Genomic DNA, 22,289 nt, shown 5'->3' with positions numbered 1-22,289 from the left:
CCCCCCCCCCCCCACCCCCCCCCCCCCCCACCCCCCCCCCCCCCCACCCCCCCCCCCCCCCACCCCCCCCCCCCCCCACCCCCCCCCCCCCCCACCCCCCCCCCCCCCCACCCCCCCCCCCCCCCACCCCCCCCCCCCCCCACCCCCCCCCCCCCCCACCCCCCCCCCCCCCCACCCCCCCCCCCCCCCACCCCCCCCCCCCCCCACCCCCCCCCCCCCCCACCCCCCCCCCCCCCCACCCCCCCCCCCCCCCACCCCCCCCCCCCCCCACCCCCCCCCCCCCCCACCCCCCCCCCCCCCCACCCCCCCCCCCCCCCACCCCCCCCCCCCCCCACCCCCCCCCCCCCCCACCCCCCCCCCCCCCCACCCCCCCCCCCCCCCACCCCCCCCCCCCCCCACCCCCCCCCCCCCCCACCCCCCCCCCCCCCCACCCCCCCCCCCCCCCACCCCCCCCCCCCCCCACCCCCCCCCCCCCCCACCCCCCCCCCCCCCCACCCCCCCCCCCCCCCACCCCCCCCCCCCCCCACCCCCCCCCCCCCCCACCCCCCCCCCCCCCCACCCCCCCCCCCCCCCACCCCCCCCCCCCCCCACCCCCCCCCCCCCCCACCCCCCCCCCCCCCCACCCCCCCCCCCCCCCACCCCCCCCCCCCCCCACCCCCCCCCCCCCCCACCCCCCCCCCCCCCCACCCCCCCCCCCCCCCACCCCCCCCCCCCCCCACCCCCCCCCCCCCCCACCCCCCCCCCCCCCCACCCCCCCCCCCCCCCACCCCCCCCCCCCCCCACCCCCCCCCCCCCCCACCCCCCCCCCCCCCCACCCCCCCCCCCCCCCACCCCCCCCCCCCCCCACCCCCCCCCCCCCCCACCCCCCCCCCCCCCCACCCCCCCCCCCCCCCACCCCCCCCCCCCCCCACCCCCCCCCCCCCCCACCCCCCCCCCCCCCCACCCCCCCCCCCCCCCACCCCCCCCCCCCCCCACCCCCCCCCCCCCCCACCCCCCCCCCCCCCCACCCCCCCCCCCCCCCACCCCCCCCCCCCCCCACCCCCCCCCCCCCCCACCCCCCCCCCCCCCCACCCCCCCCCCCCCCCACCCCCCCCCCCCCCCACCCCCCCCCCCCCCCACCCCCCCCCCCCCCCACCCCCCCCCCCCCCCACCCCCCCCCCCCCCCACCCCCCCCCCCCCCCACCCCCCCCCCCCCCCACCCCCCCCCCCCCCCACCCCCCCCCCCCCCCACCCCCCCCCCCCCCCACCCCCCCCCCCCCCCACCCCCCCCCCCCCCCACCCCCCCCCCCCCCCACCCCCCCCCCCCCCCACCCCCCCCCCCCCCCACCCCCCCCCCCCCCCACCCCCCCCCCCCCCCACCCCCCCCCCCCCCCACCCCCCCCCCCCCCCACCCCCCCCCCCCCCCACCCCCCCCCCCCCCCACCCCCCCCCCCCCCCACCCCCCCCCCCCCCCACCCCCCCCCCCCCCCACCCCCCCCCCCCCCCACCCCCCCCCCCCCCCACCCCCCCCCCCCCCCACCCCCCCCCCCCCCCACCCCCCCCCCCCCCCACCCCCCCCCCCCCCCACCCCCCCCCCCCCCCACCCCCCCCCCCCCCCACCCCCCCCCCCCCCCACCCCCCCCCCCCCCCACCCCCCCCCCCCCCCACCCCCCCCCCCCCCCACCCCCCCCCCCCCCCACCCCCCCCCCCCCCCACCCCCCCCCCCCCCCACCCCCCCCCCCCCCCACCCCCCCCCCCCCCCACCCCCCCCCCCCCCCACCCCCCCCCCCCCCCACCCCCCCCCCCCCCCACCCCCCCCCCCCCCCACCCCCCCCCCCCCCCACCCCCCCCCCCCCCCACCCCCCCCCCCCCCCACCCCCCCCCCCCCCCACCCCCCCCCCCCCCCACCCCCCCCCCCCCCCACCCCCCCCCCCCCCCACCCCCCCCCCCCCCCACCCCCCCCCCCCCCCACCCCCCCCCCCCCCCACCCCCCCCCCCCCCCACCCCCCCCCCCCCCCACCCCCCCCCCCCCCCACCCCCCCCCCCCCCCACCCCCCCCCCCCCCCACCCCCCCCCCCCCCCACCCCCCCCCCCCCCCACCCCCCCCCCCCCCCACCCCCCCCCCCCCCCACCCCCCCCCCCCCCCACCCCCCCCCCCCCCCACCCCCCCCCCCCCCCACCCCCCCCCCCCCCCACCCCCCCCCCCCCCCACCCCCCCCCCCCCCCACCCCCCCCCCCCCCCACCCCCCCCCCCCCCCACCCCCCCCCCCCCCCACCCCCCCCCCCCCCCACCCCCCCCCCCCCCCACCCCCCCCCCCCCCCACCCCCCCCCCCCCCCACCCCCCCCCCCCCCCACCCCCCCCCCCCCCCACCCCCCCCCCCCCCCACCCCCCCCCCCCCCCACCCCCCCCCCCCCCCACCCCCCCCCCCCCCCACCCCCCCCCCCCCCCACCCCCCCCCCCCCCCACCCCCCCCCCCCCCCACCCCCCCCCCCCCCCACCCCCCCCCCCCCCCACCCCCCCCCCCCCCCACCCCCCCCCCCCCCCACCCCCCCCCCCCCCCACCCCCCCCCCCCCCCACCCCCCCCCCCCCCCACCCCCCCCCCCCCCCACCCCCCCCCCCCCCCACCCCCCCCCCCCCCCACCCCCCCCCCCCCCCACCCCCCCCCCCCCCCACCCCCCCCCCCCCCCACCCCCCCCCCCCCCCACCCCCCCCCCCCCCCACCCCCCCCCCCCCCCACCCCCCCCCCCCCCCACCCCCCCCCCCCCCCACCCCCCCCCCCCCCCACCCCCCCCCCCCCCCACCCCCCCCCCCCCCCACCCCCCCCCCCCCCCACCCCCCCCCCCCCCCACCCCCCCCCCCCCCCACCCCCCCCCCCCCCCACCCCCCCCCCCCCCCACCCCCCCCCCCCCCCACCCCCCCCCCCCCCCACCCCCCCCCCCCCCCACCCCCCCCCCCCCCCACCCCCCCCCCCCCCCACCCCCCCCCCCCCCCACCCCCCCCCCCCCCCACCCCCCCCCCCCCCCACCCCCCCCCCCCCCCACCCCCCCCCCCCCCCACCCCCCCCCCCCCCCACCCCCCCCCCCCCCCACCCCCCCCCCCCCCCACCCCCCCCCCCCCCCACCCCCCCCCCCCCCCACCCCCCCCCCCCCCCACCCCCCCCCCCCCCCACCCCCCCCCCCCCCCACCCCCCCCCCCCCCCACCCCCCCCCCCCCCCACCCCCCCCCCCCCCCACCCCCCCCCCCCCCCACCCCCCCCCCCCCCCACCCCCCCCCCCCCCCACCCCCCCCCCCCCCCACCCCCCCCCCCCCCCACCCCCCCCCCCCCCCACCCCCCCCCCCCCCCACCCCCCCCCCCCCCCACCCCCCCCCCCCCCCACCCCCCCCCCCCCCCACCCCCCCCCCCCCCCACCCCCCCCCCCCCCCACCCCCCCCCCCCCCCACCCCCCCCCCCCCCCACCCCCCCCCCCCCCCACCCCCCCCCCCCCCCACCCCCCCCCCCCCCCACCCCCCCCCCCCCCCACCCCCCCCCCCCCCCACCCCCCCCCCCCCCCACCCCCCCCCCCCCCCACCCCCCCCCCCCCCCACCCCCCCCCCCCCCCACCCCCCCCCCCCCCCACCCCCCCCCCCCCCCACCCCCCCCCCCCCCCACCCCCCCCCCCCCCCACCCCCCCCCCCCCCCACCCCCCCCCCCCCCCACCCCCCCCCCCCCCCACCCCCCCCCCCCCCCACCCCCCCCCCCCCCCACCCCCCCCCCCCCCCACCCCCCCCCCCCCCCACCCCCCCCCCCCCCCACCCCCCCCCCCCCCCACCCCCCCCCCCCCCCACCCCCCCCCCCCCCCACCCCCCCCCCCCCCCACCCCCCCCCCCCCCCACCCCCCCCCCCCCCCACCCCCCCCCCCCCCCACCCCCCCCCCCCCCCACCCCCCCCCCCCCCCACCCCCCCCCCCCCCCACCCCCCCCCCCCCCCACCCCCCCCCCCCCCCACCCCCCCCCCCCCCCACCCCCCCCCCCCCCCACCCCCCCCCCCCCCCACCCCCCCCCCCCCCCACCCCCCCCCCCCCCCACCCCCCCCCCCCCCCACCCCCCCCCCCCCCCACCCCCCCCCCCCCCCACCCCCCCCCCCCCCCACCCCCCCCCCCCCCCACCCCCCCCCCCCCCCACCCCCCCCCCCCCCCACCCCCCCCCCCCCCCACCCCCCCCCCCCCCCACCCCCCCCCCCCCCCACCCCCCCCCCCCCCCACCCCCCCCCCCCCCCACCCCCCCCCCCCCCCACCCCCCCCCCCCCCCACCCCCCCCCCCCCCCACCCCCCCCCCCCCCCACCCCCCCCCCCCCCCACCCCCCCCCCCCCCCACCCCCCCCCCCCCCCACCCCCCCCCCCCCCCACCCCCCCCCCCCCCCACCCCCCCCCCCCCCCACCCCCCCCCCCCCCCACCCCCCCCCCCCCCCACCCCCCCCCCCCCCCACCCCCCCCCCCCCCCACCCCCCCCCCCCCCCACCCCCCCCCCCCCCCACCCCCCCCCCCCCCCACCCCCCCCCCCCCCCACCCCCCCCCCCCCCCACCCCCCCCCCCCCCCACCCCCCCCCCCCCCCACCCCCCCCCCCCCCCACCCCCCCCCCCCCCCACCCCCCCCCCCCCCCACCCCCCCCCCCCCCCACCCCCCCCCCCCCCCACCCCCCCCCCCCCCCACCCCCCCCCCCCCCCACCCCCCCCCCCCCCCACCCCCCCCCCCCCCCACCCCCCCCCCCCCCCACCCCCCCCCCCCCCCACCCCCCCCCCCCCCCACCCCCCCCCCCCCCCACCCCCCCCCCCCCCCACCCCCCCCCCCCCCCACCCCCCCCCCCCCCCACCCCCCCCCCCCCCCACCCCCCCCCCCCCCCACCCCCCCCCCCCCCCACCCCCCCCCCCCCCCACCCCCCCCCCCCCCCACCCCCCCCCCCCCCCACCCCCCCCCCCCCCCACCCCCCCCCCCCCCCACCCCCCCCCCCCCCCACCCCCCCCCCCCCCCACCCCCCCCCCCCCCCACCCCCCCCCCCCCCCACCCCCCCCCCCCCCCACCCCCCCCCCCCCCCACCCCCCCCCCCCCCCACCCCCCCCCCCCCCCACCCCCCCCCCCCCCCACCCCCCCCCCCCCCCACCCCCCCCCCCCCCCACCCCCCCCCCCCCCCACCCCCCCCCCCCCCCACCCCCCCCCCCCCCCACCCCCCCCCCCCCCCACCCCCCCCCCCCCCCACCCCCCCCCCCCCCCACCCCCCCCCCCCCCCACCCCCCCCCCCCCCCACCCCCCCCCCCCCCCACCCCCCCCCCCCCCCACCCCCCCCCCCCCCCACCCCCCCCCCCCCCCACCCCCCCCCCCCCCCACCCCCCCCCCCCCCCACCCCCCCCCCCCCCCACCCCCCCCCCCCCCCACCCCCCCCCCCCCCCACCCCCCCCCCCCCCCACCCCCCCCCCCCCCCACCCCCCCCCCCCCCCACCCCCCCCCCCCCCCACCCCCCCCCCCCCCCACCCCCCCCCCCCCCCACCCCCCCCCCCCCCCACCCCCCCCCCCCCCCACCCCCCCCCCCCCCCACCCCCCCCCCCCCCCACCCCCCCCCCCCCCCACCCCCCCCCCCCCCCACCCCCCCCCCCCCCCACCCCCCCCCCCCCCCACCCCCCCCCCCCCCCACCCCCCCCCCCCCCCACCCCCCCCCCCCCCCACCCCCCCCCCCCCCCACCCCCCCCCCCCCCCACCCCCCCCCCCCCCCACCCCCCCCCCCCCCCACCCCCCCCCCCCCCCACCCCCCCCCCCCCCCACCCCCCCCCCCCCCCACCCCCCCCCCCCCCCACCCCCCCCCCCCCCCACCCCCCCCCCCCCCCACCCCCCCCCCCCCCCACCCCCCCCCCCCCCCACCCCCCCCCCCCCCCACCCCCCCCCCCCCCCACCCCCCCCCCCCCCCACCCCCCCCCCCCCCCACCCCCCCCCCCCCCCACCCCCCCCCCCCCCCACCCCCCCCCCCCCCCACCCCCCCCCCCCCCCACCCCCCCCCCCCCCCACCCCCCCCCCCCCCCACCCCCCCCCCCCCCCACCCCCCCCCCCCCCCACCCCCCCCCCCCCCCACCCCCCCCCCCCCCCACCCCCCCCCCCCCCCACCCCCCCCCCCCCCCACCCCCCCCCCCCCCCACCCCCCCCCCCCCCCACCCCCCCCCCCCCCCACCCCCCCCCCCCCCCACCCCCCCCCCCCCCCACCCCCCCCCCCCCCCACCCCCCCCCCCCCCCACCCCCCCCCCCCCCCACCCCCCCCCCCCCCCACCCCCCCCCCCCCCCACCCCCCCCCCCCCCCACCCCCCCCCCCCCCCACCCCCCCCCCCCCCCACCCCCCCCCCCCCCCACCCCCCCCCCCCCCCACCCCCCCCCCCCCCCACCCCCCCCCCCCCCCACCCCCCCCCCCCCCCACCCCCCCCCCCCCCCACCCCCCCCCCCCCCCACCCCCCCCCCCCCCCACCCCCCCCCCCCCCCACCCCCCCCCCCCCCCACCCCCCCCCCCCCCCACCCCCCCCCCCCCCCACCCCCCCCCCCCCCCACCCCCCCCCCCCCCCACCCCCCCCCCCCCCCACCCCCCCCCCCCCCCACCCCCCCCCCCCCCCACCCCCCCCCCCCCCCACCCCCCCCCCCCCCCACCCCCCCCCCCCCCCACCCCCCCCCCCCCCCACCCCCCCCCCCCCCCACCCCCCCCCCCCCCCACCCCCCCCCCCCCCCACCCCCCCCCCCCCCCACCCCCCCCCCCCCCCACCCCCCCCCCCCCCCACCCCCCCCCCCCCCCACCCCCCCCCCCCCCCACCCCCCCCCCCCCCCACCCCCCCCCCCCCCCACCCCCCCCCCCCCCCACCCCCCCCCCCCCCCACCCCCCCCCCCCCCCACCCCCCCCCCCCCCCACCCCCCCCCCCCCCCACCCCCCCCCCCCCCCACCCCCCCCCCCCCCCACCCCCCCCCCCCCCCACCCCCCCCCCCCCCCACCCCCCCCCCCCCCCACCCCCCCCCCCCCCCACCCCCCCCCCCCCCCACCCCCCCCCCCCCCCACCCCCCCCCCCCCCCACCCCCCCCCCCCCCCACCCCCCCCCCCCCCCACCCCCCCCCCCCCCCACCCCCCCCCCCCCCCACCCCCCCCCCCCCCCACCCCCCCCCCCCCCCACCCCCCCCCCCCCCCACCCCCCCCCCCCCCCACCCCCCCCCCCCCCCACCCCCCCCCCCCCCCACCCCCCCCCCCCCCCACCCCCCCCCCCCCCCACCCCCCCCCCCCCCCACCCCCCCCCCCCCCCACCCCCCCCCCCCCCCACCCCCCCCCCCCCCCACCCCCCCCCCCCCCCACCCCCCCCCCCCCCCACCCCCCCCCCCCCCCACCCCCCCCCCCCCCCACCCCCCCCCCCCCCCACCCCCCCCCCCCCCCACCCCCCCCCCCCCCCACCCCCCCCCCCCCCCACCCCCCCCCCCCCCCACCCCCCCCCCCCCCCACCCCCCCCCCCCCCCACCCCCCCCCCCCCCCACCCCCCCCCCCCCCCACCCCCCCCCCCCCCCACCCCCCCCCCCCCCCACCCCCCCCCCCCCCCACCCCCCCCCCCCCCCACCCCCCCCCCCCCCCACCCCCCCCCCCCCCCACCCCCCCCCCCCCCCACCCCCCCCCCCCCCCACCCCCCCCCCCCCCCACCCCCCCCCCCCCCCACCCCCCCCCCCCCCCACCCCCCCCCCCCCCCACCCCCCCCCCCCCCCACCCCCCCCCCCCCCCACCCCCCCCCCCCCCCACCCCCCCCCCCCCCCACCCCCCCCCCCCCCCACCCCCCCCCCCCCCCACCCCCCCCCCCCCCCACCCCCCCCCCCCCCCACCCCCCCCCCCCCCCACCCCCCCCCCCCCCCACCCCCCCCCCCCCCCACCCCCCCCCCCCCCCACCCCCCCCCCCCCCCACCCCCCCCCCCCCCCACCCCCCCCCCCCCCCACCCCCCCCCCCCCCCACCCCCCCCCCCCCCCACCCCCCCCCCCCCCCACCCCCCCCCCCCCCCACCCCCCCCCCCCCCCACCCCCCCCCCCCCCCACCCCCCCCCCCCCCCACCCCCCCCCCCCCCCACCCCCCCCCCCCCCCACCCCCCCCCCCCCCCACCCCCCCCCCCCCCCACCCCCCCCCCCCCCCACCCCCCCCCCCCCCCACCCCCCCCCCCCCCCACCCCCCCCCCCCCCCACCCCCCCCCCCCCCCACCCCCCCCCCCCCCCACCCCCCCCCCCCCCCACCCCCCCCCCCCCCCACCCCCCCCCCCCCCCACCCCCCCCCCCCCCCACCCCCCCCCCCCCCCACCCCCCCCCCCCCCCACCCCCCCCCCCCCCCACCCCCCCCCCCCCCCACCCCCCCCCCCCCCCACCCCCCCCCCCCCCCACCCCCCCCCCCCCCCACCCCCCCCCCCCCCCACCCCCCCCCCCCCCCACCCCCCCCCCCCCCCACCCCCCCCCCCCCCCACCCCCCCCCCCCCCCACCCCCCCCCCCCCCCACCCCCCCCCCCCCCCACCCCCCCCCCCCCCCACCCCCCCCCCCCCCCACCCCCCCCCCCCCCCACCCCCCCCCCCCCCCACCCCCCCCCCCCCCCACCCCCCCCCCCCCCCACCCCCCCCCCCCCCCACCCCCCCCCCCCCCCACCCCCCCCCCCCCCCACCCCCCCCCCCCCCCACCCCCCCCCCCCCCCACCCCCCCCCCCCCCCACCCCCCCCCCCCCCCACCCCCCCCCCCCCCCACCCCCCCCCCCCCCCACCCCCCCCCCCCCCCACCCCCCCCCCCCCCCACCCCCCCCCCCCCCCACCCCCCCCCCCCCCCACCCCCCCCCCCCCCCACCCCCCCCCCCCCCCACCCCCCCCCCCCCCCACCCCCCCCCCCCCCCACCCCCCCCCCCCCCCACCCCCCCCCCCCCCCACCCCCCCCCCCCCCCACCCCCCCCCCCCCCCACCCCCCCCCCCCCCCACCCCCCCCCCCCCCCACCCCCCCCCCCCCCCACCCCCCCCCCCCCCCACCCCCCCCCCCCCCCACCCCCCCCCCCCCCCACCCCCCCCCCCCCCCACCCCCCCCCCCCCCCACCCCCCCCCCCCCCCACCCCCCCCCCCCCCCACCCCCCCCCCCCCCCACCCCCCCCCCCCCCCACCCCCCCCCCCCCCCACCCCCCCCCCCCCCCACCCCCCCCCCCCCCCACCCCCCCCCCCCCCCACCCCCCCCCCCCCCCACCCCCCCCCCCCCCCACCCCCCCCCCCCCCCACCCCCCCCCCCCCCCACCCCCCCCCCCCCCCACCCCCCCCCCCCCCCACCCCCCCCCCCCCCCACCCCCCCCCCCCCCCACCCCCCCCCCCCCCCACCCCCCCCCCCCCCCACCCCCCCCCCCCCCCACCCCCCCCCCCCCCCACCCCCCCCCCCCCCCACCCCCCCCCCCCCCCACCCCCCCCCCCCCCCACCCCCCCCCCCCCCCACCCCCCCCCCCCCCCACCCCCCCCCCCCCCCACCCCCCCCCCCCCCCACCCCCCCCCCCCCCCACCCCCCCCCCCCCCCACCCCCCCCCCCCCCCACCCCCCCCCCCCCCCACCCCCCCCCCCCCCCACCCCCCCCCCCCCCCACCCCCCCCCCCCCCCACCCCCCCCCCCCCCCACCCCCCCCCCCCCCCACCCCCCCCCCCCCCCACCCCCCCCCCCCCCCACCCCCCCCCCCCCCCACCCCCCCCCCCCCCCACCCCCCCCCCCCCCCACCCCCCCCCCCCCCCACCCCCCCCCCCCCCCACCCCCCCCCCCCCCCACCCCCCCCCCCCCCCACCCCCCCCCCCCCCCACCCCCCCCCCCCCCCACCCCCCCCCCCCCCCACCCCCCCCCCCCCCCACCCCCCCCCCCCCCCACCCCCCCCCCCCCCCACCCCCCCCCCCCCCCACCCCCCCCCCCCCCCACCCCCCCCCCCCCCCACCCCCCCCCCCCCCCACCCCCCCCCCCCCCCACCCCCCCCCCCCCCCACCCCCCCCCCCCCCCACCCCCCCCCCCCCCCACCCCCCCCCCCCCCCACCCCCCCCCCCCCCCACCCCCCCCCCCCCCCACCCCCCCCCCCCCCCACCCCCCCCCCCCCCCACCCCCCCCCCCCCCCACCCCCCCCCCCCCCCACCCCCCCCCCCCCCCACCCCCCCCCCCCCCCACCCCCCCCCCCCCCCACCCCCCCCCCCCCCCACCCCCCCCCCCCCCCACCCCCCCCCCCCCCCACCCCCCCCCCCCCCCACCCCCCCCCCCCCCCACCCCCCCCCCCCCCCACCCCCCCCCCCCCCCACCCCCCCCCCCCCCCACCCCCCCCCCCCCCCACCCCCCCCCCCCCCCACCCCCCCCCCCCCCCACCCCCCCCCCCCCCCACCCCCCCCCCCCCCCACCCCCCCCCCCCCCCACCCCCCCCCCCCCCCACCCCCCCCCCCCCCCACCCCCCCCCCCCCCCACCCCCCCCCCCCCCCACCCCCCCCCCCCCCCACCCCCCCCCCCCCCCACCCCCCCCCCCCCCCACCCCCCCCCCCCCCCACCCCCCCCCCCCCCCACCCCCCCCCCCCCCCACCCCCCCCCCCCCCCACCCCCCCCCCCCCCCACCCCCCCCCCCCCCCACCCCCCCCCCCCCCCACCCCCCCCCCCCCCCACCCCCCCCCCCCCCCACCCCCCCCCCCCCCCACCCCCCCCCCCCCCCACCCCCCCCCCCCCCCACCCCCCCCCCCCCCCACCCCCCCCCCCCCCCACCCCCCCCCCCCCCCACCCCCCCCCCCCCCCACCCCCCCCCCCCCCCACCCCCCCCCCCCCCCACCCCCCCCCCCCCCCACCCCCCCCCCCCCCCACCCCCCCCCCCCCCCACCCCCCCCCCCCCCCACCCCCCCCCCCCCCCACCCCCCCCCCCCCCCACCCCCCCCCCCCCCCACCCCCCCCCCCCCCCACCCCCCCCCCCCCCCACCCCCCCCCCCCCCCACCCCCCCCCCCCCCCACCCCCCCCCCCCCCCACCCCCCCCCCCCCCCACCCCCCCCCCCCCCCACCCCCCCCCCCCCCCACCCCCCCCCCCCCCCACCCCCCCCCCCCCCCACCCCCCCCCCCCCCCACCCCCCCCCCCCCCCACCCCCCCCCCCCCCCACCCCCCCCCCCCCCCACCCCCCCCCCCCCCCACCCCCCCCCCCCCCCACCCCCCCCCCCCCCCACCCCCCCCCCCCCCCACCCCCCCCCCCCCCCACCCCCCCCCCCCCCCACCCCCCCCCCCCCCCACCCCCCCCCCCCCCCACCCCCCCCCCCCCCCACCCCCCCCCCCCCCCACCCCCCCCCCCCCCCACCCCCCCCCCCCCCCACCCCCCCCCCCCCCCACCCCCCCCCCCCCCCACCCCCCCCCCCCCCCACCCCCCCCCCCCCCCACCCCCCCCCCCCCCCACCCCCCCCCCCCCCCACCCCCCCCCCCCCCCACCCCCCCCCCCCCCCACCCCCCCCCCCCCCCACCCCCCCCCCCCCCCACCCCCCCCCCCCCCCACCCCCCCCCCCCCCCACCCCCCCCCCCCCCCACCCCCCCCCCCCCCCACCCCCCCCCCCCCCCACCCCCCCCCCCCCCCACCCCCCCCCCCCCCCACCCCCCCCCCCCCCCACCCCCCCCCCCCCCCACCCCCCCCCCCCCCCACCCCCCCCCCCCCCCACCCCCCCCCCCCCCCACCCCCCCCCCCCCCCACCCCCCCCCCCCCCCACCCCCCCCCCCCCCCACCCCCCCCCCCCCCCACCCCCCCCCCCCCCCACCCCCCCCCCCCCCCACCCCCCCCCCCCCCCACCCCCCCCCCCCCCCACCCCCCCCCCCCCCCACCCCCCCCCCCCCCCACCCCCCCCCCCCCCCACCCCCCCCCCCCCCCACCCCCCCCCCCCCCCACCCCCCCCCCCCCCCACCCCCCCCCCCCCCCACCCCCCCCCCCCCCCACCCCCCCCCCCCCCCACCCCCCCCCCCCCCCACCCCCCCCCCCCCCCACCCCCCCCCCCCCCCACCCCCCCCCCCCCCCACCCCCCCCCCCCCCCACCCCCCCCCCCCCCCACCCCCCCCCCCCCCCACCCCCCCCCCCCCCCACCCCCCCCCCCCCCCACCCCCCCCCCCCCCCACCCCCCCCCCCCCCCACCCCCCCCCCCCCCCACCCCCCCCCCCCCCCACCCCCCCCCCCCCCCACCCCCCCCCCCCCCCACCCCCCCCCCCCCCCACCCCCCCCCCCCCCCACCCCCCCCCCCCCCCACCCCCCCCCCCCCCCACCCCCCCCCCCCCCCACCCCCCCCCCCCCCCACCCCCCCCCCCCCCCACCCCCCCCCCCCCCCACCCCCCCCCCCCCCCACCCCCCCCCCCCCCCACCCCCCCCCCCCCCCACCCCCCCCCCCCCCCACCCCCCCCCCCCCCCACCCCCCCCCCCCCCCACCCCCCCCCCCCCCCACCCCCCCCCCCCCCCACCCCCCCCCCCCCCCACCCCCCCCCCCCCCCACCCCCCCCCCCCCCCACCCCCCCCCCCCCCCACCCCCCCCCCCCCCCACCCCCCCCCCCCCCCACCCCCCCCCCCCCCCACCCCCCCCCCCCCCCACCCCCCCCCCCCCCCACCCCCCCCCCCCCCCACCCCCCCCCCCCCCCACCCCCCCCCCCCCCCACCCCCCCCCCCCCCCACCCCCCCCCCCCCCCACCCCCCCCCCCCCCCACCCCCCCCCCCCCCCACCCCCCCCCCCCCCCACCCCCCCCCCCCCCCACCCCCCCCCCCCCCCACCCCCCCCCCCCCCCACCCCCCCCCCCCCCCACCCCCCCCCCCCCCCACCCCCCCCCCCCCCCACCCCCCCCCCCCCCCACCCCCCCCCCCCCCCACCCCCCCCCCCCCCCACCCCCCCCCCCCCCCACCCCCCCCCCCCCCCACCCCCCCCCCCCCCCACCCCCCCCCCCCCCCACCCCCCCCCCCCCCCACCCCCCCCCCCCCCCACCCCCCCCCCCCCCCACCCCCCCCCCCCCCCACCCCCCCCCCCCCCCACCCCCCCCCCCCCCCACCCCCCCCCCCCCCCACCCCCCCCCCCCCCCACCCCCCCCCCCCCCCACCCCCCCCCCCCCCCACCCCCCCCCCCCCCCACCCCCCCCCCCCCCCACCCCCCCCCCCCCCCACCCCCCCCCCCCCCCACCCCCCCCCCCCCCCACCCCCCCCCCCCCCCACCCCCCCCCCCCCCCACCCCCCCCCCCCCCCACCCCCCCCCCCCCCCACCCCCCCCCCCCCCCACCCCCCCCCCCCCCCACCCCCCCCCCCCCCCACCCCCCCCCCCCCCCACCCCCCCCCCCCCCCACCCCCCCCCCCCCCCACCCCCCCCCCCCCCCACCCCCCCCCCCCCCCACCCCCCCCCCCCCCCACCCCCCCCCCCCCCCACCCCCCCCCCCCCCCACCCCCCCCCCCCCCCACCCCCCCCCCCCCCCACCCCCCCCCCCCCCCACCCCCCCCCCCCCCCACCCCCCCCCCCCCCCACCCCCCCCCCCCCCCACCCCCCCCCCCCCCCACCCCCCCCCCCCCCCACCCCCCCCCCCCCCCACCCCCCCCCCCCCCCACCCCCCCCCCCCCCCACCCCCCCCCCCCCCCACCCCCCCCCCCCCCCACCCCCCCCCCCCCCCACCCCCCCCCCCCCCCACCCCCCCCCCCCCCCACCCCCCCCCCCCCCCACCCCCCCCCCCCCCCACCCCCCCCCCCCCCCACCCCCCCCCCCCCCCACCCCCCCCCCCCCCCACCCCCCCCCCCCCCCACCCCCCCCCCCCCCCACCCCCCCCCCCCCCCACCCCCCCCCCCCCCCACCCCCCCCCCCCCCCACCCCCCCCCCCCCCCACCCCCCCCCCCCCCCACCCCCCCCCCCCCCCACCCCCCCCCCCCCCCACCCCCCCCCCCCCCCACCCCCCCCCCCCCCCACCCCCCCCCCCCCCCACCCCCCCCCCCCCCCACCCCCCCCCCCCCCCACCCCCCCCCCCCCCCACCCCCCCCCCCCCCCACCCCCCCCCCCCCCCACCCCCCCCCCCCCCCACCCCCCCCCCCCCCCACCCCCCCCCCCCCCCACCCCCCCCCCCCCCCACCCCCCCCCCCCCCCACCCCCCCCCCCCCCCACCCCCCCCCCCCCCCACCCCCCCCCCCCCCCACCCCCCCCCCCCCCCACCCCCCCCCCCCCCCACCCCCCCCCCCCCCCACCCCCCCCCCCCCCCACCCCCCCCCCCCCCCACCCCCCCCCCCCCCCACCCCCCCCCCCCCCCACCCCCCCCCCCCCCCACCCCCCCCCCCCCCCACCCCCCCCCCCCCCCACCCCCCCCCCCCCCCACCCCCCCCCCCCCCCACCCCCCCCCCCCCCCACCCCCCCCCCCCCCCACCCCCCCCCCCCCCCACCCCCCCCCCCCCCCACCCCCCCCCCCCCCCACCCCCCCCCCCCCCCACCCCCCCCCCCCCCCACCCCCCCCCCCCCCCACCCCCCCCCCCCCCCACCCCCCCCCCCCCCCACCCCCCCCCCCCCCCACCCCCCCCCCCCCCCACCCCCCCCCCCCCCCACCCCCCCCCCCCCCCACCCCCCCCCCCCCCCACCCCCCCCCCCCCCCACCCCCCCCCCCCCCCACCCCCCCCCCCCCCCACCCCCCCCCCCCCCCACCCCCCCCCCCCCCCACCCCCCCCCCCCCCCACCCCCCCCCCCCCCCACCCCCCCCCCCCCCCACCCCCCCCCCCCCCCACCCCCCCCCCCCCCCACCCCCCCCCCCCCCCACCCCCCCCCCCCCCCACCCCCCCCCCCCCCCACCCCCCCCCCCCCCCACCCCCCCCCCCCCCCACCCCCCCCCCCCCCCACCCCCCCCCCCCCCCACCCCCCCCCCCCCCCACCCCCCCCCCCCCCCACCCCCCCCCCCCCCCACCCCCCCCCCCCCCCACCCCCCCCCCCCCCCACCCCCCCCCCCCCCCACCCCCCCCCCCCCCCACCCCCCCCCCCCCCCACCCCCCCCCCCCCCCACCCCCCCCCCCCCCCACCCCCCCCCCCCCCCACCCCCCCCCCCCCCCACCCCCCCCCCCCCCCACCCCCCCCCCCCCCCACCCCCCCCCCCCCCCACCCCCCCCCCCCCCCACCCCCCCCCCCCCCCACCCCCCCCCCCCCCCACCCCCCCCCCCCCCCACCCCCCCCCCCCCCCACCCCCCCCCCCCCCCACCCCCCCCCCCCCCCACCCCCCCCCCCCCCCACCCCCCCCCCCCCCCACCCCCCCCCCCCCCCACCCCCCCCCCCCCCCACCCCCCCCCCCCCCCACCCCCCCCCCCCCCCACCCCCCCCCCCCCCCACCCCCCCCCCCCCCCACCCCCCCCCCCCCCCACCCCCCCCCCCCCCCACCCCCCCCCCCCCCCACCCCCCCCCCCCCCCACCCCCCCCCCCCCCCACCCCCCCCCCCCCCCACCCCCCCCCCCCCCCACCCCCCCCCCCCCCCACCCCCCCCCCCCCCCACCCCCCCCCCCCCCCACCCCCCCCCCCCCCCACCCCCCCCCCCCCCCACCCCCCCCCCCCCCCACCCCCCCCCCCCCCCACCCCCCCCCCCCCCCACCCCCCCCCCCCCCCACCCCCCCCCCCCCCCACCCCCCCCCCCCCCCACCCCCCCCCCCCCCCACCCCCCCCCCCCCCCACCCCCCCCCCCCCCCACCCCCCCCCCCCCCCACCCCCCCCCCCCCCCACCCCCCCCCCCCCCCACCCCCCCCCCCCCCCACCCCCCCCCCCCCCCACCCCCCCCCCCCCCCACCCCCCCCCCCCCCCACCCCCCCCCCCCCCCACCCCCCCCCCCCCCCACCCCCCCCCCCCCCCACCCCCCCCCCCCCCCACCCCCCCCCCCCCCCACCCCCCCCCCCCCCCACCCCCCCCCCCCCCCACCCCCCCCCCCCCCCACCCCCCCCCCCCCCCACCCCCCCCCCCCCCCACCCCCCCCCCCCCCCACCCCCCCCCCCCCCCACCCCCCCCCCCCCCCACCCCCCCCCCCCCCCACCCCCCCCCCCCCCCACCCCCCCCCCCCCCCACCCCCCCCCCCCCCCACCCCCCCCCCCCCCCACCCCCCCCCCCCCCCACCCCCCCCCCCCCCCACCCCCCCCCCCCCCCACCCCCCCCCCCCCCCACCCCCCCCCCCCCCCACCCCCCCCCCCCCCCACCCCCCCCCCCCCCCACCCCCCCCCCCCCCCACCCCCCCCCCCCCCCACCCCCCCCCCCCCCCACCCCCCCCCCCCCCCACCCCCCCCCCCCCCCACCCCCCCCCCCCCCCACCCCCCCCCCCCCCCACCCCCCCCCCCCCCCACCCCCCCCCCCCCCCACCCCCCCCCCCCCCCACCCCCCCCCCCCCCCACCCCCCCCCCCCCCCACCCCCCCCCCCCCCCACCCCCCCCCCCCCCCACCCCCCCCCCCCCCCACCCCCCCCCCCCCCCACCCCCCCCCCCCCCCACCCCCCCCCCCCCCCACCCCCCCCCCCCCCCACCCCCCCCCCCCCCCACCCCCCCCCCCCCCCACCCCCCCCCCCCCCCACCCCCCCCCCCCCCCACCCCCCCCCCCCCCCACCCCCCCCCCCCCCCACCCCCCCCCCCCCCCACCCCCCCCCCCCCCCACCCCCCCCCCCCCCCACCCCCCCCCCCCCCCACCCCCCCCCCCCCCCACCCCCCCCCCCCCCCACCCCCCCCCCCCCCCACCCCCCCCCCCCCCCACCCCCCCCCCCCCCCACCCCCCCCCCCCCCCACCCCCCCCCCCCCCCACCCCCCCCCCCCCCCACCCCCCCCCCCCCCCACCCCCCCCCCCCCCCACCCCCCCCCCCCCCCACCCCCCCCCCCCCCCACCCCCCCCCCCCCCCACCCCCCCCCCCCCCCACCCCCCCCCCCCCCCACCCCCCCCCCCCCCCACCCCCCCCCCCCCCCACCCCCCCCCCCCCCCACCCCCCCCCCCCCCCACCCCCCCCCCCCCCCACCCCCCCCCCCCCCCACCCCCCCCCCCCCCCACCCCCCCCCCCCCCCACCCCCCCCCCCCCCCACCCCCCCCCCCCCCCACCCCCCCCCCCCCCCACCCCCCCCCCCCCCCACCCCCCCCCCCCCCCACCCCCCCCCCCCCCCACCCCCCCCCCCCCCCACCCCCCCCCCCCCCCACCCCCCCCCCCCCCCACCCCCCCCCCCCCCCACCCCCCCCCCCCCCCACCCCCCCCCCCCCCCACCCCCCCCCCCCCCCACCCCCCCCCCCCCCCACCCCCCCCCCCCCCCACCCCCCCCCCCCCCCACCCCCCCCCCCCCCCACCCCCCCCCCCCCCCACCCCCCCCCCCCCCCACCCCCCCCCCCCCCCACCCCCCCCCCCCCCCACCCCCCCCCCCCCCCACCCCCCCCCCCCCCCACCCCCCCCCCCCCCCACCCCCCCCCCCCCCCACCCCCCCCCCCCCCCACCCCCCCCCCCCCCCACCCCCCCCCCCCCCCACCCCCCCCCCCCCCCACCCCCCCCCCCCCCCACCCCCCCCCCCCCCCACCCCCCCCCCCCCCCACCCCCCCCCCCCCCCACCCCCCCCCCCCCCCACCCCCCCCCCCCCCCACCCCCCCCCCCCCCCACCCCCCCCCCCCCCCACCCCCCCCCCCCCCCACCCCCCCCCCCCCCCACCCCCCCCCCCCCCCACCCCCCCCCCCCCCCACCCCCCCCCCCCCCCACCCCCCCCCCCCCCCACCCCCCCCCCCCCCCACCCCCCCCCCCCCCCACCCCCCCCCCCCCCCACCCCCCCCCCCCCCCACCCCCCCCCCCCCCCACCCCCCCCCCCCCCCACCCCCCCCCCCCCCCACCCCCCCCCCCCCCCACCCCCCCCCCCCCCCACCCCCCCCCCCCCCCACCCCCCCCCCCCCCCACCCCCCCCCCCCCCCACCCCCCCCCCCCCCCACCCCCCCCCCCCCCCACCCCCCCCCCCCCCCACCCCCCCCCCCCCCCACCCCCCCCCCCCCCCACCCCCCCCCCCCCCCACCCCCCCCCCCCCCCACCCCCCCCCCCCCCCACCCCCCCCCCCCCCCACCCCCCCCCCCCCCCACCCCCCCCCCCCCCCACCCCCCCCCCCCCCCACCCCCCCCCCCCCCCACCCCCCCCCCCCCCCACCCCCCCCCCCCCCCACCCCCCCCCCCCCCCACCCCCCCCCCCCCCCACCCCCCCCCCCCCCCACCCCCCCCCCCCCCCACCCCCCCCCCCCCCCACCCCCCCCCCCCCCCACCCCCCCCCCCCCCCACCCCCCCCCCCCCCCACCCCCCCCCCCCCCCACCCCCCCCCCCCCCCACCCCCCCCCCCCCCCACCCCCCCCCCCCCCCACCCCCCCCCCCCCCCACCCCCCCCCCCCCCCACCCCCCCCCCCCCCCACCCCCCCCCCCCCCCACCCCCCCCCCCCCCCACCCCCCCCCCCCCCCACCCCCCCCCCCCCCCACCCCCCCCCCCCCCCACCCCCCCCCCCCCCCACCCCCCCCCCCCCCCACCCCCCCCCCCCCCCACCCCCCCCCCCCCCCACCCCCCCCCCCCCCCACCCCCCCCCCCCCCCACCCCCCCCCCCCCCCACCCCCCCCCCCCCCCACCCCCCCCCCCCCCCACCCCCCCCCCCCCCCACCCCCCCCCCCCCCCACCCCCCCCCCCCCCCACCCCCCCCCCCCCCCACCCCCCCCCCCCCCCACCCCCCCCCCCCCCCACCCCCCCCCCCCCCCACCCCCCCCCCCCCCCACCCCCCCCCCCCCCCACCCCCCCCCCCCCCCACCCCCCCCCCCCCCCACCCCCCCCCCCCCCCACCCCCCCCCCCCCCCACCCCCCCCCCCCCCCACCCCCCCCCCCCCCCACCCCCCCCCCCCCCCACCCCCCCCCCCCCCCACCCCCCCCCCCCCCCACCCCCCCCCCCCCCCACCCCCCCCCCCCCCCACCCCCCCCCCCCCCCACCCCCCCCCCCCCCCACCCCCCCCCCCCCCCACCCCCCCCCCCCCCCACCCCCCCCCCCCCCCACCCCCCCCCCCCCCCACCCCCCCCCCCCCCCACCCCCCCCCCCCCCCACCCCCCCCCCCCCCCACCCCCCCCCCCCCCCACCCCCCCCCCCCCCCACCCCCCCCCCCCCCCACCCCCCCCCCCCCCCACCCCCCCCCCCCCCCACCCCCCCCCCCCCCCACCCCCCCCCCCCCCCACCCCCCCCCCCCCCCACCCCCCCCCCCCCCCACCCCCCCCCCCCCCCACCCCCCCCCCCCCCCACCCCCCCCCCCCCCCACCCCCCCCCCCCCCCACCCCCCCCCCCCCCCACCCCCCCCCCCCCCCACCCCCCCCCCCCCCCACCCCCCCCCCCCCCCACCCCCCCCCCCCCCCACCCCCCCCCCCCCCCACCCCCCCCCCCCCCCACCCCCCCCCCCCCCCACCCCCCCCCCCCCCCACCCCCCCCCCCCCCCACCCCCCCCCCCCCCCACCCCCCCCCCCCCCCACCCCCCCCCCCCCCCACCCCCCCCCCCCCCCACCCCCCCCCCCCCCCACCCCCCCCCCCCCCCACCCCCCCCCCCCCCCACCCCCCCCCCCCCCCACCCCCCCCCCCCCCCACCCCCCCCCCCCCCCACCCCCCCCCCCCCCCACCCCCCCCCCCCCCCACCCCCCCCCCCCCCCACCCCCCCCCCCCCCCACCCCCCCCCCCCCCCACCCCCCCCCCCCCCCACCCCCCCCCCCCCCCACCCCCCCCCCCCCCCACCCCCCCCCCCCCCCACCCCCCCCCCCCCCCACCCCCCCCCCCCCCCACCCCCCCCCCCCCCCACCCCCCCCCCCCCCCACCCCCCCCCCCCCCCACCCCCCCCCCCCCCCACCCCCCCCCCCCCCCACCCCCCCCCCCCCCCACCCCCCCCCCCCCCCACCCCCCCCCCCCCCCACCCCCCCCCCCCCCCAACCTGCATCTGTGGCTGGCATCTTCAGAGGATCTTCTTGAAGATGCCAGCCGCCAGATGCAGGCTTAAACGCTGTGGAGAGAATACAAGCTAGAACACGGCCATACAGCCCGGAAACCACACAGCACCCAAATGATTCTGGCCGTGAAAGCCTTCGACAATACATTGAACAAATATGTTCTTAGAATATCCCATTTGACTGTGTTCAGTGCAGGGAAGCTCAGACATCTGCTGCTTTAGCTCACCTCCTGGTCACTAGTCCACGAGCAAGGAGACTATTTGATATTAAGCAGGTCATCTGCCTGTGAGGAGCTTGAGCCTCCTGGGTAGGTTAGTCTCTACATATACAAACTTGATAGTGCCGTGCAATTGACATGGCACCTCTAATTTAATCCTGTCTGTATCTGAATTCAGTCGGTGAATCAAAAGGCAGCCTGAATCTCACTTTCCCCAACTATTGGCCTGCCTCCTTCACTTCTCTAAGTCTAACTCCTAGCTGATGCTCCGCACAGGGCAAATTGCCCTTTTGGTTTAGAAATAAAGGTGATTTCTATTCCTGTTATCATATGAAAATAAATTACATCCTTTAATCTCCTAACAAATTGCTCTTTCAGCTCTTGGCAGGCAGGCTGGAACCCTGCTAAAGCGTTGGAAACCAGGAAAAGGCAACTTTGACATCCAAGGGCTCTGGAGCAGGGCCAACATGGGTGCAAGGAGACAATGAACTGAGCTGTCCTCCCCCACCCCCAGTTGGTTATGGTACTCTCTTGTCTGCAAACAACTGCAGTGATAACACTGGCTCATTACCATAGGCAGGAGAAAGCATGCAGGCCAAGTGGGCCTCTGTCTGTATCCAGCAAGGCAATCCTGGGTTCTGTCTTCATACCAACACTATAAATCCTTCTTCTGAAAATCTCCAGTATGCACACTTAATTCTCAACAACTTGGGGAAATGCCATTCATTTCTAAGTGGGCAACGCTGCACAGGTGTGATGGTATTTGTGTACAGGAGACTTCACATGCACATTGAACCTGCCAGCTCCCAGCACATGTGTATGCATTTGTGTGTGCATGGACATGTGCAGCTGTAGTGGCAGAGAGATTTTGTCTTATGTTAAACCCATGGATCATGATCAGCACTATGAGAAATTAAGTGTATCTCCTGTAAACAGGTTCCCAAAGGTGAACTCTCTCTCTCTCTCTCTCTCTCTCTCTCTCTCTCTCTCACACACACACACGTGTCAAGGACTGAACTGTGACTCTCTAGAACCCCTCATAACTAAGCCAGTATTTGCAAGGCAACTATGCCATGTTCCAGTCCTCTCAAGACTATCCTTCCAGAATCTCAGTATACTCAATCATCAGGATAGCCTCATTTCCTGCTCCATGAACATCTTTGTTCCTGAAGAAGTACAACACTGTGAATTTCCATTTCCTGCCACTGGCTGAAAAGATCCAGTTTATGGGACTCCCTCCTGCCTGGGCATTCGGAGTTGGCTGTCCCCTGGGACCTTCTTTGAGCTCCAATATAAGACCACACCTATTCTTCAGGACAGGCAGACTACGACTTGTGACTTCTCCTGTTCTGCTTCTGATCAGTGGCACCCAGGGCAAAATGGTGCCCAAGCCCCACCCCTGTGGGGCAACACCCCCGCCCCATGGGGCATCCCTGTAGGTCCCACCCCCACCCCACTTACCTTAGCAAAGAGCAGCTGCCTGAACTAATGTAAGTGGGGAAGGGCAGAAGTGGGGGGCATGGGGGCAGGCCCTCCACATGTGCCCTATGGGGCCCCACTCTTCCATGGCCCCCACCCCAAGTTACCTTAGTTCAGATGGCTGCAAAGAGCAGCCGGCTGAAAAAGCAGCCCTAGGCCTGGCTGGTGGGCCGGGGTTGGGCAGGGGTGCTCAGTAGCGACCCCTGCCAGCTTGGTGGGGTGAGGGGGGAAGGGGAAGGGTCTGGGGTGATTTTCCTCCCCACACCTGACCCCAACAGCACACACCCGGGGCACGGCACCCTGCCTCCCCATGGTAGCTATGCTACTGCTTCTGGCCCCATCTCATTCTCTTTTCCTCCATTTCTCCCCACCCATTCATATAACCCGCCTCGGCTGTGTCCCCTGCCAGCCAGCTGATCTGCATTCTTCCAGCTCCCCTCTTTCTTTTTTCCTTCCTTCCCTTCTGTCCTCCAATTCCATTTCTAGAATTGCACAAAGAAATGTTTTGAATTTATATCGGCACTTGTAATGTCCTCTTCTGCTCCTTTGTGTGCCGCATAGACTGGATTCAAGGGACAATTTTATTTATTTTCATTTATTTATTTATTAAATTTCTAGACCACCCTCCCCCTAGGGGCTCACTCATTTAACTCAGAGGTGCTCCTGGTGGGAG

Source organism: Sphaerodactylus townsendi, unplaced genomic scaffold (genome assembly GCF_021028975.2).
Source record: "Sphaerodactylus townsendi isolate TG3544 unplaced genomic scaffold, MPM_Stown_v2.3 scaffold_21, whole genome shotgun sequence".
NCBI classification, from domain to species: domain Eukaryota; kingdom Metazoa; phylum Chordata; class Lepidosauria; order Squamata; family Sphaerodactylidae; genus Sphaerodactylus; species Sphaerodactylus townsendi.
Note: the sequence above shows the minus strand (reverse complement) of the source record.